This window comes from Dipodomys spectabilis, unplaced genomic scaffold (genome assembly GCF_019054845.1).
Source record: "Dipodomys spectabilis isolate Male_0828 unplaced genomic scaffold, ASM1905484v1 ptg000234l, whole genome shotgun sequence".
In the NCBI taxonomy this organism is placed as follows: Eukaryota; Metazoa; Chordata; class Mammalia; order Rodentia; family Heteromyidae; genus Dipodomys; species Dipodomys spectabilis.
Window position 1 is genome coordinate 3,473,760 of NW_024870911.1, and position 9,112 is coordinate 3,482,871.

The following is a 9,112-nucleotide window of genomic DNA, read 5'->3' on the forward strand; positions in this document are numbered from 1 at the left end:
GTAGTATGTGACTTTTTTGTTTCTTTTATATGTTCTTCCCCCATGGTATAATCCCTGTTTTCACTGTATTTGATTCTGGTGTCCTGCATCTTGTATATACATTTTTCTAATTTGGGGAGGGGAAGGGAAATAACAAAATGCTGAAATAAGGATACAGGATGACCCATTGTAAGAATGAGATGAACAAGACACTGTGTTGAAAATGAACTTTACAACTTTTTTTGGAGGGGAGAGAGGAGTTGGGAAGGTGGGGAGGAAAGAGATGGTAGGAGAAATACAAAGGAGGGGGTAGCAATGCTTGATAGGAAATGGACTTATTACCTTGCTCATGTAACTGTAACCTCTCTGTACAATATCTTTACCATAATATATATATATATATATATATATATATATATATATAAAGATTAGTTTATCACTAACAGACCAACACTTAATCACAGATTGGTAGTGGTTTATAAAGTTTATAAAATAGTTTATATGTCAGTAATGAGCAGTGTAGACCCTGGGACCCCCATCTCTCTGTCCTTTCAAGAAATTCTTGCTCCTTCTTGCCCCATTTCTTTTATGTGTTTGCCTAATGATAACAGTATTGAGATAAGTTAATACTATCATTAATTAAGTAGAGAAAGCTTATACTAAACTTTTAAAATATATCATTTCATTTAGGCCACATAGAATCAAGTACTGCTATTATGAATTATGACACAAATGGATATTTTAACACACATATACATACTCATCCCCACCTTTTTTGATAGAGATAGAACTTTAAAACAAAAAGTACTGTCAAAAGAAGTCAGTGGAAAGCTTTCCTTTGAACCAGAATTCAAACAAGAGCATTTTCCAAACAAAGAAAAATACCTGGATCTATACTTGATTATTATCTGAATAAAGCTCAGATAAGTTCTGTATTAACTCAAGATCACACAGTCAGCGTTCAAATCTAAGTGCTCTGACCACAGAAAATATACTCGTCCTGTTTATATAACTTGCTAGCACTCAGTGAGAAAGATTTTGAAAAAAAAACTTTTAGCCCATATATTTATTTATTTGTGCTAATTATTAGCACTAATTAAGCTTTCTATTATATATGCATGCTATAGCCCATGTAGCTAAACCATGCAAGCACACTCAGCTTAACTGTAATCACTGGAATTGGTTGGAAGGCACAGGCAATGGAAAGCATAGAAAACTATTTTAGTAGCTACTTAACTTGATTTTAATAGACGTGTTATGTCATTCTTCCTCAGTCAGAAAACACCTGACATCAACAGTCTCAGCAACACAGTAGTGCTTCTATTTTTCATCCCCTGAGGTGTTGCCATGAGCTATTGACACATTATTATTATTATTATTATTATTATGCATTTGCACAAAGGGTTATAATTCCATAAGTCAGAATATGAATACCATGCTTCCCTGCCAATGTAACCCTTTCCTTTGTTCTCGCTCATTTTCCTCTCCTGTCCCTAACCTAGAGTCACATACTTCATTTTTTACATAACACGCACTGACTCTAATGGCTACATTTGCTTGTTCTTGTGGCTGAGCTTCCCTTTGTCTCAGCTTCCCTTCAGTTATGTTCTTCCTCCTTTTATGTTGCCTGAAATTGTCTACCTTCTTGCTTTCTGTCACTGACAAAATGTCTGAGATAAGCAACTTTTGAAGTGGTAAGTTTTATTTTGTCTTAAAATTTCCCAAGTTGCAGTTCATGGTCAGTTGGTGCTGTTGCTTTGGGGATGGTTTCCAAGACATCATCTTGGGAGCAAATAGAGAAATTGCTCCCTTAATAGCAGCTAGTAAACAAAAGAGAGAAGGAGGGGGGCCCCCAATATCCCCTCCAGGGGGGACCTAACTTCCTTATACTAGGTGCCACCTGCTAAACTGTGAGCTGGGCACCAACATGGGCCTTTGAGGCTTTCAACAACATAGGCCTCTGGAGATGCTTATACAAATAATAGGACTGTGTCCCATCTTAAAAATTCCCAAAGAAAGAGAAGCCAATTTTGGTTGATCCAGTCTATGTTATAAAACATTGTAGTCTACTTTGAAAGGCATTTAAAAGTAGAACTACCATATGTTCCAGAAAGTCTATTATGATATATACATCCAAAGAAAATAACTTCCACATTTCAAAGAGATACCTGCATTTCCATGTTCATTGCAACATTATTTATACACTTACACGTGCACATCAACAGTTGAGTGAATTCAGAAAATGTCTCTCTCTATATATAGACAATTTCTGAATTATATATAATATTATATACATTATATTATACATATGGAACACTATATAGGCTCTAAAAAAGAGTCTAAATATTATTTGCAACAACACAGATAAGCTTGAAATTTTTTTAAGTCAAGCCTGTCACCATAAGAGAAATGCCATATGATCTCATTTATATGTGAGTCTAAAAATGTTAGACTAATGTAATCAGAGAATAAGATGATGATTAACAAGAACTGGGGGGAAGGGAGGAAAATAGTTTGTATTCTTTTTTTTCTTTTTTCTTTTTTTTTTCTGTCAGTTGTGGGGCTTGAACTCTGGGCCTGGGCGCTGTCCCTCAGCTCTTCAGCTCAAGGCTAGTACTCTACCACTTGAGCCACAATGCTACTTTTGGTTTTCTGGTGGTTTATTGGAGATAAGAGTCTCATGGACTTTTCTGCCCGGGCTGGCTTTGAACTGCCATCCTCAGATCTCAGCTTCCTCAATAGCTAGGATTATAGGCATGAGCCACCAGCGCCCAGCAGTTTGTATTCTTAGTGCAAAATTTGAGCAGACAGGAGAAATATGTTCAAAGGATCTATTGACTATAGTTAATAGCAATGTATTATGTAACTGGAAAAGAAAACTAGAGAGACTATGTGGGGGAGAATCTAAAAATATATTTTTCAGAAACAAAAGTATGGTGATACGAAATATTTAGGCCAGGTGCTGGTGTCTCATGCTTGTAATATTAGCTACCTAGGAGGCTGAGATCCGAGGATTGTGATTCAAAGACAGCCCAGGTAGGAAAGTCCCTGAGACTCTTATCTCCAATAAACTACTCAGAAAAAGCCAGAATGGCACTGTGTCTGGAGTGGTAGAGTGCTAACCCTGAGCAAAAAAAGCTCAGAGACAGCACCCAGGCCCTAAGTTCAAATCTCGGGTCCAGAACAATACACACATACATTTATACATATATACATTAACAGATAGATAAATGACATTTGGGAAAAATGTTTTAAAAGACTTGAAATTTTCAAAAATTGTAGCAGTCTTATAGTGCATAAAACTCAAATGGAATTCTAAAAATATTCATTTAATCTAAGAGAGACAGAATAAAGGAAAAGTGAACAACAATTAAATGGAACAAATGCAAAATTTTTCCAACATGTAGAAATGGGGAGGGAAGGGAACTTCACTGACAAGGAGTGGTGCATTTTAACTTAACAAGACCTTATAGAACTACTTGACTCTTCAAACAATGTGAACATGATGTTTAATAAAAAGAAACTTCAAATTTCAACGTATTTCAGAAGTTTAAAAGGTATGTGAAGGAAAGCAAACACAAAGTCAAGAGCAGTAGGATAGTAGAAAAGTGGATACCAATCTGCTTCTCCCTATCATTCTTTTCTTCGATGAATTCAGGCAGCAAATAAAAACTCTAGGCAGCAATGACACACTGCCATTTCTGGTTTTCTCATGGTTAATTGGAGATAAGAGTCTTGTGGAATTTCCTACCTGGGCTGGCTTTGAACCATAATCCTCAGATCTCAGCCTCCTGGGTGACTAGCCATTGCCTGGCGATTTCTACCTTTTGTTTGCCTAAAAGCACACAAATATCCGTTGACCACTGTCATAAACCATCATACATCTTATTCACCTAGAGTTACCTAGGTCTACTATGGGAAATACATAGTCAGGACTGCCTGGAGCTTGATCTCTCATTGATTTGTGCTTTCCCCTGGTTTTTCAAAGGTCAAATATTAACTCAAAATAATCTGGCCTGATTTGGTCCTAAATTCCTGGAACTTACCTTTCTGATTCAGTCCCTACTGGACCTGAAGGCATGGGATTTGTGGTTTATCATATTAAATCTTTGGACCTGAAATTTAGTTATTATTTAACAGATGTGGCTAAGAAAAAAATCATTATCCAGTGCAAAGAACATCTCCCATTTTCATTATGAATTGCTCTGCTGATCTTTTGCTTGGTGACTCTCTTTTTCTGTAGACTTTTAAAAAGCAAGTATGGAGGAGAAAGATTAATGGTGATAATTAATTATATTCTGACTTTAACTTTACAATATGAGAGCAAAGCATATAACTTAATAACAGAGGGCCTAACATGAATTCCCTTCTATTATGTATTTTTTCTGCTAGCCACTGTGTTAGACATTTTATATAATATAAAATATAATCTCTAATCCTGTAGATATCTCTTTAAGATGGCTATGAGACCTTCCATTTACAGGAGGGCGCAGAATCCTATGTCATCAAAAAAGTCATAATTCAACCCAGTTGAACCCCATCACCTGGAGTCAATATGAATGATCAATCTTCTACCTTTAAAACAAAAAAGAGCTATGTCCATCAGGCGCGAGATGCTCACACCTGTAATCCTAACTACTCATGAGGCTGGGATCTGAGGATAGCAGTTTGAAGCTAGCCCAGACAAGAAAGTCTATCAGACTCTTAATCTCAATTAATCACCAAAAAGCCAGTGGTAGAGAGCTAGACTTGGGCAAAAAGTTAAGGAACAGCAGCACCCAGGCCCTGAGTTCAAGCCCCAAGACAGTACAGGAGAAGAAAGGAAGAGGAGGAGGAGGAGAAAAAAACATAGAGCTATGTTCTGATAATGACAAATTATATGTTTCTCATGGGGGTATAGCAAGGGTGAAATAATAAAATGTGATAATGCCACCAAAGCACTGAGACCAGTGCCCTAAATATATTCAATATTTAATTCTTAGTAATGCTTAATGTGAATATGATTATGGTCTTTAGATATTTGATAAGATGGCAATGTTTCCTCCCTCCTCACTCTATTTTTTCCTCTCTATTGGCCAAAAGACAGAGTGGTGTAAAATGCATTGAGATAGAAAGGGATGCTTTTGCTCAGATCTTCCCAACTGCATAGTGTCTGCAGGAAAGAGACTATTCTGTAATTCACAACCCGGATATTTAACAGGAAACAATATTCAATCTTTATTTTTTTCTGATAGGTTTAGGCCTTTGACAAGTTGTGCTAGTGAAAAATGTGCACTGCCAGGATCAACATCATAAATAAAAAGAACTGCTTAGCCAAAATAATTCACTTTTGCTCATTCCTTTCTCACACATGTGGACTGAAAAGAGATAAAGCATTGATATGCTGTCTAAGGATTTCTTACATTCATCTATTAGCCTGCTAATAGCAGTGTTCTACTTGGATGTAAACACAGTGATTCTATTTCTAGCCAGTGATGGGTTGCAGCTATCAAGTGCTTTAACATCATTACCAGTGAGAGCCTCTCATAATACTCTTTATATCCTTAAGCAATTACCATTTTATGTACTTATAATGTTCCTTATGGCCACCCTCATACATTCCTACATGATACTCTTAAGATTTTTTAAATTCCTTCCCATCTTCCTCTTTTTACAAATGCCAGCCAATCAAAGGTGGGTTTTTATCTCTTTCTTTTTTTTAATTTTATTTTATTGTAAAGATGCTGTACAGGAGGGTTACAGTTACATGAGTAAGGTAATGAGTATATTTCTTGTTGTACATCGTTACCCCCCTCCTTTGTTTTTCTCCTACTATCCCTTCCCTCCCCCACTTCTCCCATTCCCCCTGCCCCAAAGTTGTAAAGATCCTTTCCAACATAGTGTCTTGTGAGTATCATTGCTGCAATGGGTCATCCTGTGTCTTTGCTTCAGCATTTTGTTATTCCCCTTCCCCTCCCCAAATTAGATAAATGTATATACAAGATGCAGGGTACCAAAATCAAATACGGTGACAACAGGGGATATACCATGGGAGAAAGAACATACAAAAGAAACAAAAGAAATCACAGAGTACATTAAAAACAACAGTGGCAAAGAAAAACTTCTTGTGTCCATATCTTGGGGTTCATTTTGTTTAGCATTATCTTATATGCTCATATTTATATAGCTTTGAGCTTTTCTGCTCATCTGATAAGATTATCCTAGATGTATACTTGTATTGCAAATGAGGGAAAGCATGGGACTTATATTTCTTTGGGTCTGGCTTACTTCATTTAATATGATTTTTTCCAAGTATTTCCATTTCCACATTTTCTTGACCCATTTATCTACTGAGGGGCATCTGGGTTGGCTCCATATCTTAGCTATGGTGAACAATGCTGTGATAAATACAGTGGTGCTGGTAGCTTTAGTATGGCCTTGTTTGTGATCTTTGGGGTAAATGCCCAGAAGTGGGATTGCTGGGTCATAGGGGAGCTTTGTCTCCTTCCCCCAGCATTTCCATGCCTAGGTCATAATTTTTACTGCTTTCCTGATTCTCTTCCTTATCTCATATGCTGGGGGCTACTGGTTACTACATAGAAGCTATAGAGGCTATAGAGAATATTTAGGGACAATTGCTTATAGTTCTGTGAACTATATTCACTTACAGACATTCTGAAATATTCCCCTAGGAACATAAATCACATTGTATCCTGTCACAGAATTGCTTAAACTGAACTAAATATTAGTCCTACCCCTTGGGTAAATAGAAGATGTTTATAGAATAGTGATCCAGGGCCTCATGAGTATATCTTCCAAGGAACTCCAAGGAACAGCATTGAGGGTTTGATTCACATATTTGGAGACTTCTTACCGCATCCTGTGAGATGCTCTTGTTCATTTTGGTAGAAGGAATAGTCATATTTCTAAATAGTTTGATTGTGTTACTCATAGATTCCTATTTTCACTGGCTTTTCAAGTCCCCAAATTTGGGGACTTATTTCAACTCATGTTCCTTTTAGGTAATATTTTGTTTTCATTCTTACTTCTCTTTGTTCTTTTGAGTCATAAAAGAGGATGATATATCTAGTGTGAGCTCTTTAAGAGAGAGACAGACAGACAGACAGAGGGAAGATTGACAGCCCTTTTTAAACTGCTTAAAGATAATTTTAATTGTACTTTTTAAAAAGAAATAAACCATTAAGAAGTCTCAAAAAAGGAGATAAAATATATTATCTATATTTTAGAGCAGACAAAGGAGATGGGAAAGAAATCATGAGAAGACACTGAGAGAATGATGTCATAGATGGTAAGGAAGGAAAGTTAATTGAGGGTCAAACGTTGCAGGGTGATTATCAACAGTTCATTGGATTGGATAATTGGATTGTAGCCAGGGCAATCTCTTGTCTGGGTAGAACTGGTTGCCTGGATCCCAAAGGATGAGTCAAAGTAGAAGATAAAGAGAATTCTGATGGGGCATGGAGCTGAGAAGGGAGTAGAAGATACACGGCAACAGCTAGAAGCTGACTTGTGACTGCAGATAAGGTTGGTTTGCATATAGAAGAGATTCAGATTTGTTGAGACTGCAGGGAAAACCTAAGTTGAGAGCATGGAGTGAAAGGACAGGAAAGACACAGCAGATGCAGAGGATCGGGTTCTGGATGACTGAAGATTAGGGACAAAGACTCAGTTACAAGTTCCAGAGGTGAGACTGACTGAACTTGGCCAACACTCGTGAGCATGACTGGAATAGAGGGGGATCAAATCTTTAGAGAGTCAGGTATTCTTTTAACAGTCACATAGTGAAATCACTCAGAATTAGGCGAGATTTAGAAGACTATCATCCATGTGTGGCTATCTTTAACAACTGAGGAGGGACCTACAATGAATAGGGGAGGAGGTTAGATAGAGTCATGGACAGAACTATAGTCAAAAGGAAAAGAGGCTTTGCTTAAAGGCTGAACAGAGATAATTTGCCAGAGTTAATGGCAATATCGAAGAGTTTAGTGCTGCATTTGAGGCCCAAAGCTTCTGAATGATGGGAGATGACACTTAAATCAGCTGCCATATGAGGCTTTTGCAGGAGAGACATGAGGAGGTACTCATACTGGAGAAAGCCAAACTTCACCTAAGGCAGAAGGAAGACAGGTTAACTGCCTATTCTGATATTTATTGTTTGGAGAAAGGTTAGAGATGTGTGTCAGAGTTCACACTGTCCATCTATTTTTCCTTTAAAAAGCAGAGATGACCACAAAGCACATAGCCTTCAAACAAAAACATGGATGATAAAGGTGTTATGCCTTTATCAGATTGGAATGTTAAACAGATTGGAATGTTAACAAAATAGAGACATCTCCCAATACAAAAACGTGGCAACAATTAACCAGTCATGGTAGCTCATATCTATAACCCAGCTACTTGGAAGTCAGAGATTTTGGAAACTGAGTCACCCCAGACAAATAAAGTCAGCAAGATTCTATCTCAACAAACAAGCAAGGCATGATAGTAATACCTGTAATCCTAACTTTATGGAAGGTACAGGCTGACGGAGTCTGGTTCAAGGCCAGCTGAGCAAAAACTATGAGATGCTTTCTGAAAAAAAAATGATTAAAGCAAAAGACCTCAAGGACATTTGCCCAGATAAAGCAAGGCTGACTCAAAACCCCAGTATAACTAAAAAAATATTAGAGCAAGAGTCACCACAAGGGTTTAATGGAATATGATTCCATTGTTAAATGTCCAGTTATGAAAGAAGAAAGAAACACAGGGGTAAATAGAGGACCACATCACCTGCATTTAATTGGTTTATATGAAAGATGGGTGAAGCAATGTTCCTCAGACTTACACAAACAAATTAGTAGTTCTAAATAGTGATACAGAGAACCTAATTCTTTCCTTTGGCAACTCAAAGGGAATGGATTGTGTGAAGAGTTCACTGGAGGAGGGGAACAGGTACTGACCTTGTTTTTATCCCTTCATAAAGGTGTTAGATATCTAAAACTGTCTTCCCTGAGTTCTTACCTACAATAAAGGAACAATTATATTATGAAGAAACCTTATAATAAATTTCTTACATGTTTGTATTACTAGTTATGGTCACTTTGATCTAATAATTCTGAGAGCACTTATAGAACTCCATTAATGTTTTACATGA